A 21253-nucleotide genomic window follows, 5' to 3' on the forward strand; every position below is an offset into this window, starting at 1 on the left:
TTTAGCTGGGTACAGTATTCTTGGTTGATAGTTGTTTGTTTTTAGGGCATGGCATACATCATTCCAGGCTCTTCTTGCTTTGATTGTCTCTGCTGAGAAATCTGAGGTGATTCTAATTGGTTTCCCTTTATAGGTGATTACCCTTTTCTCCTTGACAGCTTTAAGGATCTTTTCCTTGGTCTGAGTTGATCCTGTGTGGATTATAATGTGACGGTGGGATGTCCTATTCTGGTCTGGTCTATTTGGGGTTCTAAAAGCTTCTTGTATCTGAATAGGCCTATCTTTTTGTATGTTTGGGAAGTTCTCTGCTAGGATCCTGTTAAACTAATTTCCTAGACCATTAACTTCTGTTTCTAGGTGCTCCTCTACACCCATTATCCTTAGATTAGGCCTTCTGATGGTGTCTTCCAGGTGTTGGATAGATCTATCATACTTCTTGGACTTGTCTTGGATGGTTGTATGTTCTTTCTCTATAATATCTAGGCTGTCTTCAATCCCTGAGATTCGATCTTCTGCATGGTCTAACCTGCTGTCAAGACTCTCTACTTTGTTTTTTATCTCTTTTCCTTCTAATTGGTCAGCTTTGATGGCTTCAAGTTCTTTGTTGAAGCTCTGTTTTAGATCTTGTATGAATTTCTTTACTTCCTTAATTTGGTGTTCAGTGTTTGTTCTCAAATCACTTAGTTGATTGGTTATGGTTTCTTTGGACGCCCATTCCTTCTGTTGGATTCCCTTCAGCATTCCCTTTGTGGTCTCCCTGACTTCCTTCAGCTCTTTGTTAATGGATTCCATGAATGCCTTTAGTGATCTTTGTGTTTTCTCTACCTGGTCTCTCAATTCCTGAATTACTCTTTGATTAGCTTCCTCCCGTTTGTGGGATTCCTGCAGTTCTCTTTCCATCCCGTTCGTGGGATTCCTGCAGTTCTCTTTGAGTGTTCTCAGCCTGCTCACGCCATTCCTCCCTTTCTCTTTGAGTATTCTCAAGTTGTTCACGCAAATCCTGTATCAGTTTTTGAGTAGCTTCCTCACGCTTATGATATTCCTGTATAAACTTTTGGGATGCCTCCTCTCTCTCCCTATCCCGCTCATACAGAGTCCTTTGTAAGTTGTCAAGCTTCTCATTTATCATGTTTGCCACCAGTGTTTGTAGAGCTATTTGGGAACTCTCCTCTGGATTGTTCATTATCTGATCTGACCCCTGATTATCAAGATTGGGAATTGAGATACCCGGATTTGCCATTTTTCTTGTTTTTTTTGGGCTTACTCTGCCCATTTGAGATGAAAATAGCACCAGTTTTGTGCTAGAACACTATCTTAAGGCAACCATCAACCAACGTTTGCATTTATACAGTCAATAGTCTACAGATACAATCTAGTTCAACAGATACATCTATTCAACATCAAACAACTATATGTTAATGGGCTTCGAACCGCAGAGAAGAATTTGGAAAACCAGGAATTTTTAGGGTTAGGGAGAGATGTGGGTAAAAATTAGGAATAGATTGGTGTGGGGAGGCACAGGGAGAGTTAACTATGTCCTAATCTCAATGCAGGAAATAGGTTGGGTAGGATGTAAGTAGAGAGGGAGAGAAAAAGAAGAAAGGGAAAGGGAAATGAAAAGAGACCAGAAAAAAAATTAGAAACGTAAAAATTAATATAGTTATGGAGATTGAAAGACCATCTATTTAGAGAGGAATGTGAATATAATGAGAAAACAGGAGGGAGATAGAGGAGATGTGAAAAACTTAAAAAATGCTTGAAATATTATATAGGTATAAAGAGGTAGTACTGCTATTAAGGAATTTAAGTCTCAGAGGTTTTGGATTGAGTAATAAATTTGTGGATTAAGTGTGTACACAATGGGGGATAGGGTCTACTATTTAACTATGGGTTAATCAGGATGTGCAGGACAAGAGTTAAGTCACATACAGAAGAACAAAAGAAAGGAAAAGGTGAAAAGGATAAGAAAGGGAGAAAAATAAAGATCAGAAGTTCAGTAGAGCTAGACAAAAAACAAAAAGATAATTAAGAAAGAAAAAGAGAGAGAAGACAAGAAAAGAAAGGAAAACGTACATTCATGTATTCCTAAAATAAAAATTATAAGAGGGAAAAAAGTTACTGGAAAACAATTATTTTTTCAAAAAAGGCAAAAATTAAAGATTAATAAAAATTTTAGAAAAGGAAAAAAGATGTTTTATATATATAAGGTACCAAAAAAAAAGAAAAAAGAAAAGAAGAAAAAAAGTTCTTTGATTTTTTTTTTTTATTTTTTTGGGAGGGGTGGGAAGAATCCTGTATCTCCCTTTTGTCTGTAACCAGCCTCTTGTTGGAGTCTCTGGTCAGCTTGAGGTCCTGTGGCTTGATTGGTTTCTTAAGTCAGTTTGTTCGAACAGGCAGACAAAAGCTCTACTTTACCCAAGATTTTGAGATCCCCCTCCCAGGTTAGTTTAACGGGAGGGTGATCTGCTTTGAGAATCACAAAAGAGGGGTGATGAGGCTAGGTTCTGGTAGAGTTGAGGCCTTTCAACAAACAGTAGCTTTTCCCTGGGGCTATTTTGTGAAAAATTCACAGAGCCCACCCTGGAGCCATTCTCAGGGTTTCTGTTTTTCAATTGATTGTGGAGGCTGCTAGAGGGAGGGGCAGCCTCTGGCTCTGGTTACCCAGTGAGGAAAGCCACTCCAATGGCTGGTGCCTGAACTGGGTGACTTTTCCCTGGATGGAGCTGAGTCTGTCAGGTCACTTCGCCGTTAAGTTCTTGTGACCTGTTAAATGACTCGTTTTATTCCAAGGCCTGAGTTGGAGCTAGCAGCTCCTCTGAGCTTTGTCGGTATCCAAGATGGAGATCACCGGTGCTGGGGGGGGAGGGGTGGCCTTCCCTCCTCTGCTCCCTGAGAAGGAGTGAGGACGTTGGGCTTCTACTCACGCCGAGTCTTGGATCCTGGGTCATCTCTGGTCTGCAAACTGCAGGATGAAGATGTCCGCTCCTTGTCGGTTCTTGCTGGTGTTGAGTAGAATCCTCTCGCCCGCTGCGTCTGGCTCCTTTGTCCCGGACTCTCTGTGTGAGCACTCAGGTATGGCCGCGGCTGCAGTCGCCGCTGCAACCCTGCCGCCGCCGCAGCGGCTGCTGGCAGGCGCTCAGATGTGTCTCCTTGTCTTGGCTTCCCCTCTCTTGTCTAACTCTCTGTCCTGTGATGGCACACTTGGTGTGATTCTCTGGCTTAGGACTGTTCACTGGAACTCTAAAACTGCTTTCTATGCAAGAGCTTGTTCAGATTCCAGCTTCTCCTCCGCCAGCTTCCCGGAACTCTCATAACTGTTTTTCATTTCTTGCATCTGAAGAATGAAAAATATGGAATACTTCACAAATTTTCATATCATCCTTGTGCAAAAGCCATGTTAATCTCTGTATTGTAATTCAGGTAGACATGCTGCTGAAGCATGTAGTATCTTCTAAATTTACATAGTTAATGATGCAAACTTAAGATAGGCATATATCCTTGGTTGCCTATTTGCAACCAGGAAACATATTGTTCCCAAATTTGCTATTCATCTTATTTCTGCAAAATTCTGTGTATGGTGGAAAAAACTTATATTGTTTGTTCAATTGCTCACATTTGCAATTTTTTGTCAATAACTATTTTAAGTCTTTTTCATTTGAAATTTGATCATACTTTGAAGCCTTCATAGCTAGGTCCAAAGGTGATGGATTTTCAAGTACTTATTTTTTAACTGATTTAGCTTTGTGGAGCTAATGGATTCAAAGTAAGCCTTGCTTAAGAGCTACTTCTAAACTTCTGCAGCTTAAAATTTCCCAAATGAGGTCTTACTGGCACAAATGTCTGCCTGACCCTTTACTCTTGCTCCATGTAAGAACAGACCTACCAGAATATCTTACCCTGACAGCATAGATTGTCTTATTGGAGCAAAACTAATCTTAGTTACAAAGGATCATAAAGTGATGAACAGTTCAGACAGAACTGTTCAGACTAAGCCAGGCGCTGATGGCTCATGCCTGTAATCCTATCTACTCAGGAGGCTCCAGGAGAAGTCCATATGTTTCTCCTTGTTATTAGGCCTTAAATTGGTAATGTTTTAATCACAGTGTTTCCTCTTGCCTCTAGGCTGTACATCTCCGAATGGTAAAGCTTTAAGTTTAATTCTACCAAACACTGAGGTAGAGGTAATGGAATAATATTTTAAAACAGTTGCCTTTGTTACCTTAACCACAAGAGAACAATGCAAAGCATTTTTTTATATTATATATACTTATATATTTTATATTTATGTGCTGATTTTATATTTCACACAGTGAATCTTACTGGAATTAATTTATAATTTGACAAATTAATTGATATTTATTACAATAAATAGATTGGAATATAAATAATCAGGATTAGAATATATATTAGAATATAAAAAGTATCAATGCAGTGTTTTCAGTATAAACTTGTGATACCTTCTAATTGTTCTTGGTTTCTGAATTCACATGGTAAAAAAAACAATGTTGTTTTCTTTAATCTATAAGGGATTTTACTCTGCTGCTCTGTTTATTGTTTTAACTCGCTGGTCCCAAACTGTTTTTCTCCATATTTCTGAAGCATTCCTACTGATTATACTCAAATTTTGCTGATATGATGTCTAAAAGGTATTATTCTTCCACAGGATCCACGGGTCCTAGGATCCCAGGTCCCAGTTACCTGCATCATCAAATAACTAGGGCAAGAGATCTCACCGAGGCCCATGCAACATACCAACAGAAAAGTAATTGAAGACCCATCTTAATTTCTCATTTCCTATATTTCAGGGGCCCAATTCCTTAAAATGCAGGAATTAGCAGTAAGCACTTGGGAAATGCAAGGCAACTTAAAATGCAATGTGAAATCACAAAATGTGAAAGTACAGTAATTCAAACTTTCTATTTTCAGATGACCATCCCATAAGAGTGAACAAGGCCACAAATGTCACAAAATGATTTGTAATACCCCTCTTCTAATGATTAATGAATGATTTCAGTCTAGCATCATCAGGCCAAAAAATAGTTCCTGGAAAGATAGATCCATAATTGATCTACCAATGCTAGGAATATTTGTCATACAGTTCAAATATAATTCAGAAAAAACATTGATTGAGAAGAACCTTATTGCTTCAAAACACTAGTACTTCAGTCAAACTTGGTTCTGTAGTGTAAAAAGGTTGTCATTCTCAAACCAATGATAACCTACATTTAATCTCCTGAAAGTATATTCCTTTTCAAATAAACTTTTTAAAAACACATTTGCCAAAATAACACAAGTAGATGATATTTAGTGACGTTACTAGTTTTTCAAGTGTAGGGAGCAAGTTAAAATAGAGTTGATTTATTTACCCAGCACTAATGCCAAACAGGTTCAACCATTCATTAAAGTGAAGAAATAGGACCCCTCACCATTTGTGTTTTTCAGTAGGTGCTTTCGAAAATTTGTTAAATAGATCAGCCTCACATATTTCAAACCAAAACATTAGCTAATAAAGTAAATTTCATCACATAAAAAATACTTTTTAAAAAGTCATGAATAGTTGCCCTATCATATGGTGTTTTATGTTTTCCCTATCTGTCTAACATAGTAAGAAATATGACTTTAAGTCTTGAATATGGGTACTCATCAGAGATTTGACAAACATAAAATCTGTCTTCTTTCTCTATCATATTCCTCTACAGTAGTAAATTTTAGTTTTCTTCTTTTTCCAAAACACATAGGTAGTAGAAAATATTATCCCATGTAAAATAAAATAATCACAAACCACTTTACAAAGCCATAGGAATACATTCTCAGCCATTTTTAAACTTTCTTGTTGACTACAGATTAATCTTCCAAATGGAGGGGAATAAAATCAGGTCTAGGTGCTTCATGTCTCCAGGCTTGCAAATTGTTACTTCAGATGAATGAATTATGGAAATATAAGCTGACATCAGTTTAAGTATATGCAGAATTGAAACTCCATGGAATGTATATAAACCTTTCAAAGTAGGAGCAGACAGTTTAACAGAATGACTATCAGGAAGTTGAAACCAGAGAGGAATAATTGTAAAGACATAGAATGAATGAAAAATGGCACAAGGGTCAAGTACAGCTAGAATACTCAATGTACACATGTGAGAAAGGAAGTGGTAAATCGGAAATAAATCTTGTAGAAGGGGTTGGTTGAGAAGGATAGAAGGAGTGACTCTGATCCAGGAACATTGGACAATTAGATGGACATACTTAATTGAAACACACTAGCACAACCTTTTATAATTCAGTGAAAAAATACACCAAAAAACACAAACACACAAAAAGCACAACCAAACAGCAATCTCTATAGAGTATGATGATGACTTCTCAAAATTTTAAATAGTTAATGAAAGACAATCTTGTGAAAAGCATACAAAGTTGTTTAAAGTGGGCAGTTTGGGGTAGAGGAGAATTTTTAACAGATTTAAATATATTGTTTTAGGTTATAAATCACCTATATCTGCTGCAAATATTTTCTTCTGCATGTTCTCTTGGTCTGAACTGTATACTCCAATCCTGAGCCACACTTGATAGCTTGTAAAGATAGAATGGAAGAAACAAGATCAAGAACCCATTACTCCACCGGAGAGGAAACAGTCCTCTCTGTTTTCTCTCATTTCTATTGACTACTTTCATTCATAAGTTTATGTCAAGTGATTTGCATTATATATTTCCTTCTTTGTTCTGGCAAAGTAATTGTTCAAAATAATTCAGTAAATATTATATTCCATTTTTTCTATCATGCTGTTTACTTATCCAAGCGAGTCCATTAAACTTTCCACTTGCATTTCGGTGCCACGGAAACCCAGCATCAATGTTAATGAGGACAATCTCTAATGTAAAACTTTGTCTCCAAAATACCAGTCCAAGAAGCTGTGATCACAAATATTTAGCTATTCTTTTTTCTTTTTTCTTTTACCTTGAGAGTCTTCTTGTGTCTAAAGTGCCCTCAAAAATCAGTACTCCACCAATTTTTGGTTCAATCACTTCTAACCTCAAAGATATATTTTGCTAACAATATGCTTAGAGGAAACCGAAGAATACTCCACTTTTATCTTTTCTCTTAAGATTCTCCTTAGATACCATATCAGGAATATTGAAGTTATTCTTTGCAAAATTATTTCAATAGATTATTTTTCTATCCGTCTTGCATTTCCTCAAAAAGTTGTATGGAGAAGAATAGAGTATAATCACCCATACCTTGGATGACAGTATCTGTTACAAAAGGACAATGCTCCTATGTCTTATTTCTCTGTCCTCCTCTTAGCTCTTGCCTGATTTCCCACTTATCACAGATTCTTGGCTTCAAGCCTAGTGAAAGTGAAGGACTATAAGAGCCTCCCCCATTGCTACATTGTAGGGCTAGATCTCCAGGTAATCATGAGGTAATCATGAACGACACACACAAGGAACACATGTTGGGAGAACAGACTTAAGCATGTCTGGTTTATTTCTGCACAAGGGTTGGGATTTTATAGCCCCAGCTTTCCCAACCTCCGGAGTCCTTCCCAGCCAATTACTTAGCAGGGAGTTGATGATGGGCACTGCTTGGTGACAGGCACTGTTTGGTCCCCTTGGAGCATGTAGGGATCTTGGATAGCTCATGGCTGGCAAGCTAGGCGGACATGACTGTGGGTCACATCTCTATTAGCAGGAGGTGTGCTTCAACAGCTACTCTAGCTGACTCAACCAGATCTGACCGGCTCTACCCACAAATTTCCCCTTTTCTTTTAAAAGGACCGTCATTATGGTGACCCGTCGTTGGAGGCGTTTTTGCCGGGAGTGCAAGCATTTAATAATTCCTAGGGGAGAAAGCCCTACAAGTGCAAGGCCTCCCCAGATGACCAGAGAGGATGGCGAAAACCATTGTTGTAACTTTTTAAGCACTCTTCTAAAAAGGAGGCAGTGGGAGTAAGCTGTATGGTGGTTTGGTTTAGGCGGGTAACATCATGCAGCAGGATTGGGGTGAAGTTTAAGTACTTAAGGGACCAAGGGCCTTTGATGTAGTTAATAAGTTCAGTGACATTGGGTGCAGGAGTGGAAAGCTGACAGACAGAAGTAGTCATTGCATTATATAGTCCTCCTTGTTGTAATCGAAGAAACGTAATCTGTTCTTGGAGCAAGTCTATTTGTTGTTGGAGCACAAGGAGGCCTCCCTTAAGATGATTGGCAACTTGTAAATGTTGTAATTCTATGGATGACAGTTGAGGGATGAGCTGGTTTATCTGTTGCACAGTGGACACGCTTTGGGACAGCAATATAGCAGCACTGGTAGATGAAGCCACTGTAGCGATGATTTCGGACCCGATTGCAATGATCAATCCTACTGCTCTTTTAGTGCATGGGCGAATTAATTGAACCTGGGAAAACTGAGAGTCATTAGTAGCCAGAACAATAAATGGGGGAACACGTACCAAACCTGCAAAAGGCTATGAGTCATTGGGTTGCCAGTGATTGCTGAGAGTGCAAGTAGTGGAAGAGTTGTCTCCTAGACAAAAAAAGAATGGGGCTCTAACCACTACCATTCCTGACACCTGGTCGTATACATATTGGTTACACCAACGAGTATTGGCCAATAGGAAAGGGGACAAATCGAGGCAGGAATGTGATGAGCAAACGATTGGCATGGTGGCTCCTAGGTCTCCCAATCGTCCTTCTGAAGAGTCAAAAAACTCATTTAGATTTTGAGGTTTGGGATCTTTTTCAGATTGGTTGTATATAGCCGGGTAGAGGGACAACGCGAGCTCCCCAAACACTTTGCCTTGCTAGGAATTGGCACAAAGGCTAATCACTAATTCCTCAAGAGGAGTGCACATAGTGCCAAAGCTATCAAACTCCCTGCGTGGGCACAACTGCATATGAAAATGTATGTCAGTAGCCTGATAACAATTTTTTTCCAGTGGGACAAATGGGGTAGGGTCCTGTGTAGTTCCACCATCCCATCCCATGTGTTACTGTTGCGAGGGGGATGGTACAGCCATCAAATTGCTTTATCATCTCGTTTGAAAAACAAAAACAGATGGCTCACTTCCATCTAAAAGTAAGGTTTGTTTTGTGATGCCATAAGGCATCTGCTGAGAAAGGAAGGCCAACCCTGCCATTGGAAGAAAGCATTTGTAATCATTAAGATTTGGGGGCTGGGCACTAAAGTTATCTTACTCTGCCCTGCAGCAGATTGAGAATTGGCTGTAATAATGGCACACAATAGGAGGAATAGAGTACCATGCCCCGGGTCAGGGTCTGGGGCCATAACCTGGGCTTGTTCAACCAATATCTTTAGGTCTCCCCAAGTGTTGGCATGGGCTCTAGCTCGAGGTTTGTGTCTCCTCCTCGCACTGTTCAAGCATAGCTGACGCATCTTTTGCTTAGGTGGTGACGGTTGGTCAGACAACTCCAGCTGGGATGCAAACAGGTTTATCACTCGTGTCTGGAAAGATACAAGCAAATCCTGTCCCTTGTGCCATTAAGGGAGCAGGGCCCTCCCATTTTCTTGTTATGGGGTCCCTCCATCTATCCAAAGGGACCAGAGTAGGTGTTTCATGAGTACCCAGTACAGGGAGGTGGGGGTCCCACATGTGGTGGGTGTGAATGTTAAAAAGTTTTTTACTATAAGGCAATAATTTAATTGTGTTTGGGGATTTTTAAGCCCTAGCCCCTCCAGTTCCCCCTTTTCTTTTAAAAGAATGGTCTTGATTTCTTTATGACTGTGTTCAACAATGGCTTGCTCTTGTGGGTTATATGGAATACCTGTCTGGGGTGTAATGTTCCAAAAGGTACAAAATTCACAAAAATGTTTGGAGGTGTAAGCAGGGCCATTGTCTGTTTTAAGGGTCCAAGGAACTCCCATAATTGTAATGGCATGTAGAAGTGACTTAACAGCGTGCCTTTTTTTCACTGTTAAGGCTAAAGCAGTTATAAAGCCTGAGAATGTATCTATGCATTCAGGGATGTATTTTTGTTTACCGAATTGGGGGATATGGGTTATGTCCATTTGCCATGTGCTATTGGGTCTAAGGCCTCGTGGATTTGTTCCCATGGGTTGAAGTGATCCTAAGGGTAAAAGAGTTGCACAAGAGGAGCAGGACCGAATCATGTGCTTGCATTGTTGGTGTGTTAAATCGGGAAATAACTGTTTGATAGTAGCTGCCAATAAATGAAAATGATCATCTAACGTTCGGGCCTGGTCCATGCACATATTTGTGAGTAGTACAGTTGGTGTGACAGCACGATCAATGGCTTCATTACCAGCAGCTAGGGGTCTGGGGAGGTTAGTATGAGATCTAATGTGTTGAATGTACCAGGGTTGGACACGATTGTCTAATACATTTTGTAGTTTACACATTATTTTTGCTACATCATCTTGTAATAAAACTCCAGGAAGAATGGCAACAGTTTGTACAGTATATAAACTATCAGAAAAAATATTAAGAGGTTCTTTGGGAAAAGATGTGAGGGCGAGCAAAATGGCCAGTAATTCAACAGCTTGAACAGACAGGGAATGTTTTTGAAGCATGTATTTTTTAGTATTGGCATTGTAAAATCCATAAAGAGTTTTGTTAACATCTGTAAAAAGTACAATGGCTTGATGTATAGGTTGCCCATTGGGACGAATACAACATTTCCATGAAAGTGGGAGTTCTTGGGTAACTTTTAAAACGAGGTTTTTGGGCATATGATTATCAATGTTAAAATAGTAGTGGATGACTTGTAAAGCTAATGCCTCTTCGGTTGTTAGGAAATCAAAGATTGTTTTTGTAATGGGCCATGTAAGATGGTCAGGGAATCAGCCATAAGTTTGACGGCATCATTCCGCACCTTTGATGGCCAGATTGCATAGCATGGTAATGGATGTGCTAATTTTTGGTAATTGGGAAGTGGCAAGGTATACCCATTGTAACAAAACCATGGGTTTGCGTCAGCGCCACCATTAGGCCATTATTATTTAATATAATTAGGTTGATTTCTTGGGTGGTATCTAAAAACACCAAGGGTGTTGAACATAACCAATCAGCGACTTGTTGTGAAACTTGTTGAGCATCAGGTGAAAGTATATGAAGGGAAGTTGGGTCAGAGGGTCCTTGAAGCAATTGAAATAACAGTTGGAGTTGTTGGGTGGGAAGACACATAAAATTGCATAACCAGTTGATATGTCCACATAATTGTTGTAATTCAGTTAAAGTATATTGGGATTTAATGACAATATGAGACCCATTTGGGGTAATTGTTTGATTTAAACAAGATAGGCGTAGGGGGCTTTGAGTTGAATTTTTTCGGGGGCAATATTAAGGCCCAGCACTTTAAAGTTCTCCTTGAGTTCTGTTAAACAGATTTGCATGGCTGTAGCATCTTTATATGCTATTAAAAAGTCATCCATGTAATGGACACAAAAGCATTTGGAGAGCAAAGTCCTAATAGCATGGGCAACATACATCTGACATATAGTAAGGCTATTTTTCATACCTTTAGGGAGAACTTTCCATAGATATCGGTGAGTACGTAGTTGACAATTAGGTTCACATACTGAGAAGGCAAAATATTCTTTATCTTTGGGGTGTAGGGGGGTGGAAAAAAGCAGTCCTTGATGTCAATAATGGCAATGTGCCAATCTTTGGGTATTGCAGAAGTGTGTGGAGTCTGGGTTGAAGCGTTCGTATCTTTTGTATATGACTATGGAACGTAGATCATGGAGAAATCTCCACTTTCCTTGAGCCCTTTTTTGGATAATAAAAATGGGGAATTGTGGGGACTGATGCTAGGTTCTATGTGTCCCTTTTTTAGTTGCTCCTCCACTAGAACCTGGAGATGAGGGAGCTTTTCAGAGGAAATAGGCCACTATTCGACCCAAATGGGTTTGATGGTGTCCCATTGGAGTGGAATTGGCTCTGGTCATGCAACAGTGGCCATTAGAATTGGGGGTAGTGTGGGTTATTAACGGCTCGATCGGTTATGATGTCTTCATAAAAAGCCATATCATCTATTGTTATCAGAGTACCCATATTAGTGAGGACATCTCTTCCTCAAAGATTGTATGGAAGTCCAGGGGCAACAAGAGGTTTAAAAGCCCCAGTGACCCCACCACAGTTTTCCCGTCTTACAGGCCATTGGACATGGAGGGAATCTGTTTTTCCACCGACACCTTGTATGCAGGCTCCAGGAATTAGGTTCCATCCCAACCCTTCTACTTCATCTTTTCTAAGGACTGTATAGTCAGCTCCTGTATCAATGATGCCCTTAAATTCTGTTCCATTGATTTTAAGTTTCATTCTAGCTTTTCCATTTTGGGTAGGAGTAGTCCATAACACTTGAGGTGGTGGCTGTTGCCTTTGTCCTATTGTGGTCGGGGCTGAGGACTGCCGCTTATTTAGTTGAAAGGCTGAGTCGTAGAGCAGCATTCAGAGGTCCAATGAAAACCCTTTTTGCATTTACGACATACAGAAGGAGGTTGTTTTCTTTTGGGTGAGCCCCAGAGTGATGGGCAATCCTTTATAAAATGACCAGTTCTGCCACATCCCCAACAAGGTCGATTTCCCATTCTGCCATTAGGGGGCGCGCGAGCACTGGCAGTCATAGAGGCTAAAGGAGGTGCAAGGATACTCAGCATGAGTTGATGACCCCAAATCTTTGGTGGATAGGATGCAATCAGTGATCTCCATATTTCGTTCAGGGGCAATGGCTTTTCTGCATACCTGTGTAGCCCCTTCCCATATTAGCCTCTTGATTAGCACATCTCAGGCTCCAGCATGGGATACTTTCCAGGCCACTGCTTCTTGAACAAAGGCAACGAAGTCAGTGAAAAGATCATTGGGACGTTGTATGAGGGGTTTTAGTTGTTTGTCCCCTTCTTTAGAAGGCACTGAGGAGACAACCCTCAACGCACAGAGGCGTACTTGGTCAAAGTACTGTGGAGGTGCTACTGCTTGTGTGGCAGGAGATGCATAAGCTGCCTCACCTTTTAAACAATCAGGGTCCCCCATGGTGGCATCCTGCCCTCTGGTAGTGATATTTTGTGTGCTTTGTTGTTCACATTCATCAGAAAAAGCAGCCTTCCATAAAAGGAAGACCCTGAAGATAATGCTGTGTTCATTAAACTCTTCCAATCATGGGGCAGTTAAGATAAATGCTAAGGGTTTCAAGCATCTGTTGAGCATTCAGGGACTGTAACCCATCTTCCCTGACAGCGGCCCAGTATTTGTCAAGTACTTTTGGTCATGGGGGTACCATTGGTTAGGTCATACAGAGGTTCAGTGGACGTTTACCGGGAATATGAACTGGGGCTCATTTATAGGCTTGGCTGTCGTTGCCACGATAGTTGTGGGGCCCATGAACAACTGTTGTATTACATGGGGAACAATGGGTTTTTGTTCCTGGGCAAAGTTGGATATCTCTGCCCAAGGATACAAAGTTTTCTGAGGGGAGTTCCCAGGCTGGCCTAAACAGCAAAAAGAAGTGATTGGGCAGGCTTCCTGGGACTGATAGTGTGGGGGAGGCGGTTTTACAAGCATAGCTGGCCAGCCCCCTGTGTCACTTGATAGTGGAAGTTGTTGGTTATCTGTGTTCTTGCTGGAATTGTTTGCTGTATCACAAGAAGATGGGAGTGCTTGAGCAGCTTTGCCATTTTCCTTTTGTTGTTTCTTCTTGAAGCGAGGTGTTAAATGCCTGCAGAGTTTCCCCTTCTTCTTTCCCTGATAGACAGGCTTGAATACCTATTATGATGGGGTAAAAGGTTAGGGGCAGCTCAGCACCTTCACGGACTTCCTTTTTATGAGCTGCCTGAAGGACGTGGGTCCACCTGTCTGGATCCCAAATGTCCCCAGTGTCAATCCAGGGACACAATTCACTCACTATTTCCCATATTAAACTAGCTTCCTTTTGTGATACTTTTATCTGCCTACTCCAGAACAGGGCAACAAGTGCTCGTGATTGAGGCTCTCCTGCTGCGGGGGAAGGTTACCCATAGAAGCACTAACCTTGCACTAGACCCTAGACCATCTATCTGCCAAAAGCAATCGAGCCTGTCGTTAGGCACCACTTGTAGGGCTAGTCTCTGGCAGGAGGTAAGTATGAACGAAGCACACAACAACACACATTGGGAGAACAGGCTTAAGCAGGTCTCGTTTATTTCTGCACAAGGGGGTGATTTTAAAGCCCCAGCTTTCCCAACCTCCTGAGTCCTTCCCAGCCAATTACTTAGCAGAGAGTTGCTGTAAGGCACTTGTGATGAGCACTGCTTGGTGACAGGCACAGATTGGTCCCCCGGGGGAATGTACGGAGTATGGACAGCTCATGGATGGCAAGCTAGGCAGACATGCCTGTGGATCATGTCTCTATGAGCAAAAAGTGTGCTTCAACTGCTACTCTAGCTGACTCAACCAGATCTGACAGGCTCTACCCACACTACATCTTCATGGTTTTCCTTTTACAACTCTTTTTATTGGATGTGGAATTTATTTTCATGTCTGCATTCAATCTGTTCTGCATTGTAGTGATCTAAATAGGCTCTGTAAAATCACTTTAGGTAGCAAAAATATTAAGACAATGTATATCAAGTAGTTTGGCCTCCCTCCACTGCTGAAGCCAATATGCTTAGCTAGGGCTTCTAAGTACGCGTTTTCTTGCCTTTTCAATTTGCTCAATTCTTTTCTGATCCCAAAACTTTTTGGCTTATGTAATAAGAAAAGTCTTCTCTATCTCATGTTAATAAGGATATTATATTTTGTGAGCTACTAAGAAATGTGAAATCATTGGTTTCAAGTATCCAATCAGATTTTCTTCTGTGGTTCAGGGCTTCATGTGCAAAGGCATTGTGGAAAGTATTACAAATAGAAAAGTGTAAACCCAATACCTTCTTTCATTGTTCAGGACACTTTCTCCCTAAATATTTTGACCCAAATTATCTTTTTCAGAGAATTACTGTTTGGTAATTAAAGTCAAGTCACAAATTTTGATGTCTTTTTTTTTTTAAAGAAGTTTGAATTTAAATTCCACTACAACCTTGTTTCACACAGTAAGAGTAGATTTCCTGGGTAAGGACAATTCTCAAAGGAACCTACAGGATTTATAGCAAGGTTTCTGAGGTTTGTTTTTTTAGTGTGAAAATGAGCCATCTTCACCCACATTGCTCCCTGTCAGCTAAGTCTCCATGGATTACTTTGCATGAAAGCCTATTTTCCGAGGCAATTTTAAATTTTCATAATAGCTAAGTTGTTAAAAAGTTTGAACAAATTAAAATTTACCTGTTATAATTTTAAAACTCTTTTGAAATTCCTTTATTAGAACCGCGAATTCACCAATCCTAACTCCTCCTTTACCATCAAAAACAGTTAACATGTTGTTTTCATGATATAGTGTCCATGAAACTATTATTTTCCAGTGGCTATGTTATGCATATATATAAAACCTTATAATCTGATTCTGAGCAAAATGAACTCCAAGATATGGAAACAGAGAGTATTATTTGTGGTTCTTGTTTTTAATGTACTATGTGATTTCTATTTTCTTTTGGTTTTTTCCACTATGCTTTATTCCCTGCTGTATTTGATTTTGGTAGCCTGTGTATTGTGTATATATTTACCTTAATGAGGGAAGGGAAGAGGAACAACAAAATGGTGAGACAAAGGACAAACCAATGCAATAGTAATACTCACAAGACAATATGTTGGAAATGTACATTACAACTTGTGAGGGGTATTGGGGTGAAGGATAACTGAAGAAAATGAGGGATGGAGTAACAAGTTTGGAAAGTTATGTACTCACTACCTTAAAATTGCTGTAACCGCATTGTACATCACTTTGACAATAAAATTAAATTTTAAAAATAAGCTGCATGAAATAAAATTAAACTGTATTGGTATAGTAAATATTATTCTTTATGTAGTAACTTTTAAAAAATCAATATTGTTTGGCATCTAATTTGAAGTAATTATCCCTTTTTAATCAGAGGACCATCAATTTGAATGCTATCTGACTACACAATATTTTCACAATATACTTACCAATATTTTGAAAAAAGAACATAGTACTTTCTCATATTAAAAGCGAAAGCAGTTTAATTCTATGGAAACCTATAACTTTTAAAAGTAAATAAGCAGTTAAAAAGACAGGATATATGTGTTCTTCAACATTCCAATGACTAATAACTACTCATTTCAATTCCAGAAGATTCCATACCTGAGAGATTCAAAACAGTACCGGCTTGCATGGTATGTAATTCTGCAATAGATGCATTTTCAAATGGGGTGTTACAGATTGAGATTCAACACAAAAATAAGTACATTCTGGTAGAAGATAAAACTAACTAGCAATGGTAATAATTCTTCAAGGGTAAGCAATTTTTTTTATCACAGTAAGCTATTATTTTTATTACCACCAATCCCAATATTTATGATATAGAGACATCCTAGCCCAACAGTTTAGAATTTTTAGGGTGCACCTCAAACTTCTCTTAATTCACATCATGAATAGCTTATCTCTATTGTGAAAAAATGCAACTCTGCTAATGTGATGCCATACATGTTCTGGAAAGAACACCACAATAAACTGGTTTGCATCATTTTCCCGCCACTGGTATACTTGAGATTGGAACACTTGCAAATATTATTTATATTTATACTTTTTTAACTATCATACAAATTGTGGATGCTAAGATCAGAAGATTACAGTTCAAAGCTCACCGAGGCAAGAAGATTCCCTAGATTCTTATCTCCAATAAACTTACCAGCAAAAATCAGACACAAGTGGCATTGAGGTTGAAGTGGTAGAGCACGAGCCTTGAGCATAAACAGGCTCAGAGACAGTGTCCAAGCCCAGAGTTCAAGCCCTAGGACAAACAAATAAAACAAAAACAAAAATAAAAACAAACCCCAAACCTAACATTTTTCTCATTGTATACAGTGGCAAATAATTAAGGAAATTGCTTCCTGTGTTACATACAGGTAGAAGAAAGAAGATGCCACACGATTATTCTCTTCATACCTTGTTATACCAAATCCTCAAAAAATTGCTCTTATTATAATTTATAAATTAATATCATCAATTTTTGGCAACTCTGTCTCCAACATTCACATTATCATTTTATACATGAACTATTTTAATTATCTACTAACTAAATTCTAATTATAACTCTCTTGAAAGAATATTCTAGGCAAGTAGAATGCAAAATCATTTGTGAATTTGTCAATTAAACCCTCTACTTAAAACGAATTTTGTAGTATCCTATAGAATATGAAATTACAAACAAAATCAAAATATTTATTTTAAATCTAAATTCTAATTTAGCAAGATCCTCATAATCCAACATTAGATGAATGTTATTTTTAGATGAATTATTATTAGATGAATTGCTATTTTTCCAAGCTTAAGTTTTTGTAATCCTTCATCATTTCTTTGGGATACAACAGAATGATGATTACTTACTTTTTCAAATTTTGGATGGCAATCATGAGTCATTTTGCATCTGGGAATGTTCTGTAACGAAGAGAGAATTTAAAACACAAGTGAAGATTAAGTATGAGTTGCATTTCAACAGGAAATTTGACTTCTCAAAACATAATGACAAAATTAGCCCAAACTTCCAACTATGTATTCCTTTCTTGTTTGTTTTGTTTTATTAAGACAAAAGTATACTACCTGGTCCAGGGAAGTTATCACTATGTGATTCCAGTCTCTAATCTCCTGTCTTAATCTCAGTGCTAGAATTCTAGGCTTGTATCACATTGCCCTGCCATAGTTTCTTAGTTTATTTAATCTAGATACAGACTACCAATTCTGAACTTCTCCAGGGATATTATACACCAGAGTGACTGTTCAGACTGTTTATCTACTATTTTCAAAGATGTTCTAACATTTGACACAGGATATGAATATTTTCAGATGCACCTGCGGGGTCTCTGATTCATTCCTCCATGGATGCAATCCTTTTAATAATGATTAATTGACTCTCTTACTATCTCTGGTCACTACCTATGTAATATTGTCAAACTTTATTGAAGGAAGTTCACTTGAGGACTTTCTAATATTAAAAATTATCACTTGATTCTAGTCTTCTTCAGGCTATATATTCTGTTGTTTTCTAACTTTTCTACACATTTTGAGAGTTGTTTCATTTGTGTATTTGTGTGTGCACATATAAGTGCCTCTGTGTGTATGTGTATGTTTGTATGTATGTATGCAAAATCCTCAAGCTCTTATTCAGCAATCTTGCTCATAACTGATATTCCATCACCTGAGCCATCTTCCAATCCAGGTTTGGCTGCTTTATTATATGTACTGTTGCAAAGAGTGTTCTGCCCAGGCTGGATGCAAACTTAACTTCCCAGACTCCTTTACATTCTTAGGTTTTATTTCTCCAGGAGTATCAACTTTTAAACTACAAATATTTTGGGGCTGGGAAGGTGGCTCAGTGGTAGAGCGCTTGCCTTGCATGCCTGAGACCCTGGGTTCGATTCCTCAGCACTACATAAGCAAAAAGAAAAAAGCTGGAAGTGGCACTGTGGCTCCAGTGGTAGAGCACTAGCCTTGAGCTGAAGAGCTGAGGGACAGCGCCCAGGCCCAGAGTTCAGGCCCCATGACCGGACCCCCCCAAAAAAAAACTACAAATATTTTTGTGAGGGTAATGTCTAAGCTGTAGCCTAGATTTTTAACTGAAGTATTCTTTTTTGTTGTTGTTGTTTTGGTGGGTGGTCCGGTCATGGGACCTGAACTCTTGGCCTGGGCGCTGTCCCTCTGCTCTTCAGCTCAAGGCTAGCACTCTACCACTTGAGTCACAGCACCACTTTCGGCTTTTTTTTTTGCTTATGTGGTGCTGAGGAATCGAACCCAGGCCTTATTCATGCAAGGCAAGAGCTCTACCACTGAGCCACCTTCCCAGCCTCTAACACAACAATTCTTATAAATATAAATGAACACACACATTACATATCCTGAGTGTACACTGTTATAAATGTGATTGTAAGCTGGGTTGTGGTGAGATATGAGGATTGGGGTTCAAAGCCAGGCCAGGTAGGAAAGGCCCAGAGACTCTTTTCTCCAATTAACTAAAAGAGAACTGGAAATGGCACTGTGGATGAAGTGGTAGAGCATTAGCCTTGAGCTGAATAGTAGAGAGACAGCTCACAGGCCCAGAGTTCAAGTGCCAAGACCACGGCCAACAAAAAATATACATATATAAGTAAAGAAAAAATAAAAGAAATGTGATCTTAGCCACCAGTTCATTGCTAGTATAATCCCTGCTCTCACAAGATGAACATTTTTTTCCAGTTAAATCCATGCTCTTATATCTGACTTGCTTTGGAAACAGGATTATTCTTCCATTCTACTTTCTACGAAGTTGCATGATTACCAAGCATGATTTAGAATGAGATTGGCCTCATACTTCATGTTCCACATATGAGTCTTGCTTTCTGTATATCACTCCCATAAATCTACATACTGGAATTGGCTTTATTGTTTCAATGTTGTCTTATTTGTAGTCTTCTATATTGTATTGAACCCTTATACTTAAACACAGAACTTCTCTTTCTCCTATTATTGCTATTGTTTCCCTTACTGTTAGCTCATGTCCACTTGGGAAATAATGAACAGCACATACACTCACAAAAACAATGTTCTGAGAACTTTCTTCCCATTTAAAATTCGCTTCAATTTACAGAGAACTTACAAAGTTTGAACTCAATGTTGTCATGTGTAATGTATTTATAAGCAATATAAATTTCATATTTTCTCTTTACTAAGTTGTCTCTGAAACACGTGTTACCTCAGGCCAAAGGTGTCATAGTGTGATTTCAGTGAAGCCAGAAAACGTTCATTATACCTCAAGCAGCACCATTGATAGTTACTGGAAGTAACTTTTACTGGATGTGGAAACTGACCCCAGGAGAGGAATGGAACATAGAGGAATAACAAAGTTCAAGTTTCCTTGTGCTTTCCTTTTTAGAGTACAAGAAAAGTATCCCAAGGCTTGAAGGAAACTCTGTCCCTGGCTTTTTCGAGTGTGTTCTTTACTCATATAAAATTTTTTTGTAAACTTCTAGTTGAAAGTATTTCAAAAGGAAATAATGTACCATTTGAATGTCAGCATAGAACAAAAGGAAATAACGTTGATTTAAATGTGTTCTCCTGCAAAGGAACAAAGACATGGAAGTTTTAAAGTGTCGTATGGATGGATATTTCACCCCTGAGATGATTCTCTTAATGCAGGAGTCAGTTATCAATTCCTTTGGTCTGGTCCTGCGTTCTCCAGAGCAATAAGGATTCCAAAAAAGCAGATTCCAGTGAGTATGATCAGCAAAATGAGCCTCTTCTCAGACCAGTACTCCTTTAGGGAGGGTCCCAAAGAAATATCTGTGATTTTTATTTGCTTGTTTGTTTAGTTTGTGCTGGTTCTGGGGCTTGTACCCAGAGGCTGGATCATGTACCTGAACAGTTGTCTTTCCTGCCCACCTGCCCCCAAAGCTAATGCTCTACTGCTGGAGCCAAAACTCCACTTCTGGATTTTTGGTGTTCAATTTGCTATAAGAGTTTGACAGACTCTCCTTCCTGGTTTGGCTTTGAATTAAGTAATAAGAAAGCTAAGTGACATCAACTGTATAGACTTCTCTTTTGAAACAAGAAATATTAGATGAAGTTTATTGTAAAGCTAATGTTTGACAATTTTTAAATTAAATAACTCAGTACAAGTAGGTGCACTGAATCATTTTGAAATTATTTTTTCTGCTTGGGAAGATTATTGATCTTGTCCTTCTTTTTCGGGAAACTTAAGGCTATAATTGCACTTTTTGTTGGTTGTGGGGCTTGAACTCTTATCCTGGGTGCACTCCCTCAGCTGTTCAGCTCAAGTTGAGCACTCTACTGCTTAAGCTACAGCACCACTTCTGGGTTTCTCGTGGTTAATTGAATTTAAGGGTCTCATGGACATTCCTGACCAGGCTGGCTTTGAACCACAATCCTCTGGTCTCCTTAATAGCTAGGATTACAGGCGTGAACCACCAGCACCCAGCTCATATTTGTGCTTACGTGCACTGAATGACACTATGTAGACAAATAATAGAAATTTGAATCAAATGATGGCATTGCAGCTTTTCAGAAAATTTGAAGTAGCAGTAAATATGTCCTCCTTTCCATGTTGTTTCATTAATGACTCATGAGCTATGGGACCCTTACTTTAGCATCCTCTGCCATCTTTGTAGGTGTACTTAGTATCAGGAAATGTTCATAGAGAAATATA

The 21253-nt window shown here is 39.1% G+C and overlaps 1 pseudogene; it reads right to left on the bottom strand.

The window, feature by feature from the left end:
- Window positions 1–3344: 3344 nt before the first annotated feature.
- LOC122095355 lies at window positions 3345–3441 on the bottom strand (annotated as a pseudogene).
- Between the last annotated feature and the right edge of the window lie 17812 nt (window positions 3442–21253).

This window comes from Dipodomys spectabilis, unplaced genomic scaffold (genome assembly GCF_019054845.1).
Source record: "Dipodomys spectabilis isolate Male_0828 unplaced genomic scaffold, ASM1905484v1 ptg000344l, whole genome shotgun sequence".
Taxonomy (NCBI): domain Eukaryota; kingdom Metazoa; phylum Chordata; class Mammalia; order Rodentia; family Heteromyidae; genus Dipodomys; species Dipodomys spectabilis.